The sequence below is a fragment of the Sinocyclocheilus anshuiensis genome, unplaced genomic scaffold, assembly GCF_001515605.1.
Source record: "Sinocyclocheilus anshuiensis isolate Anshui unplaced genomic scaffold, SAMN03320099.WGS_v1.1 scaffold475, whole genome shotgun sequence".
Classification (NCBI taxonomy): Eukaryota; Metazoa; Chordata; class Actinopteri; order Cypriniformes; family Cyprinidae; genus Sinocyclocheilus; species Sinocyclocheilus anshuiensis.
In genome coordinates, this window is record NW_015549650.1 from 212,508 (window position 1) to 213,840 (window position 1,333).

Genomic DNA, 1,333 nt, shown 5'->3' on the forward strand with positions numbered 1-1,333 from the left:
CAGGCCACAGCCATGATGGCGACCCACGGTGGAGCCGACGGAGGGAGGAGCCATGGAGGAGGAATGACCGCCGAATCCAGGGGGCTGACCAAAGGCGGCAGAGCAGTTGGTGGAGGAGCCCGAGGCGTAGTCCGGGCCTCGGAGGCTGGAGGCGGAGGTGAGGGATTCTCCAGCCATGGCGACGCTGGAGGATGGCAGACCCGCGGCGCTCGCACCGTAATGATGGTGGGCTGAGGGCGAGCAGAGGGGCTACCAGAGGACAGGAGGCAGGAGGAGGCAGGAGGAGGCAGGAGCGGGTGGGAAGGCGGGCGGGCATTTGTGAGTCTCCGGGAATTCAGGGCTTAACTCTGGATCAGAAGCCCCCTCTAGGCTGAACACGGGAACAGGATGGTTCTCAGAAGGAGCGGACACTTGAGGGCGCTTACGAGGAGCTGGCACTGGAGGGCGCTTTCTAGGAGCGGTACGATCCTCTGCTCAGTCGCTCGGCATTGCGCTGGCTCGTAGATCGCTGCGGGAATTGACTCTCCGTCATCGGTGGGCTCGGGCTTTAGCTTTGTACAGCGGGGAGATGGTGGGCTGGGCTCTGGGTCTGGAGTGGATCTAGCGAGATCATCCTCGGGAGTGACGGTGAGAGGCGATCCGTTTCTCGCCAGAATCCACTCCACAAACGCGGTGAAATCCGCTCGAGAACCATCTTCGGACGACGGCGCTCTGCACGCTGTGTTTAAACTTGTGTCGTAGAACGCACATAGCGTGTCGTCCGGGTAGCTGGTGCTGTTAGCTAGCAGCTGGAACAGTCTAGTATGGTCCTCGAGTGATCTCTCCCCCTGCTCCAGCAGGAGGAGGAGATATTCCGGGCGAAGGAGGGCCTCCATGAGGGAACAACGGAAAAAAAAGACACTGGGTAAAAATGGGAAACAAAACGGAGGGTAGACACACGGAGGTTACTATTTTGGTCAGGTCTTCTGTCACGTTACGCTGCTGAGGGAACACGCTGGAGACACAAGGAAACATTTAACAGTGTTTTAATGAAACACAGGCGATAATCCATAATAGGAGCTTGAGCCAACACACGTAGAGAACGAGTAGACCTGACAAACATAAACTGAACAGACTAGGACTTTTAAACTAGTATATTACATGTTCCATGAAGATATTTTGTACATTTCCTACTGTAAATATATAAAAACGTAATTTTTGTAATTTTTGATGCATTGTTAAGAACTTAATTTGGACAACTTTTTTCTCAATATTTTGATGTTTTTTGCACCCTCAGATTCCAGATGTTCAAATAGTTGTATCTCGGCCAAATATTGTCCTATCCTAACAAACC

The 1,333-nt window shown here is 53.2% G+C and overlaps 1 protein-coding gene across 1 annotated transcript in view; it reads left to right on the forward strand.

Moving 5' to 3' along the window:
* The window catches only part of LOC107660234 (CUB and sushi domain-containing protein 1-like), a 411,890-nt gene that overhangs the window by 159,308 nt on the left and 251,249 nt on the right, over positions 1–1,333 (forward strand). The window lies entirely within an intron of this gene.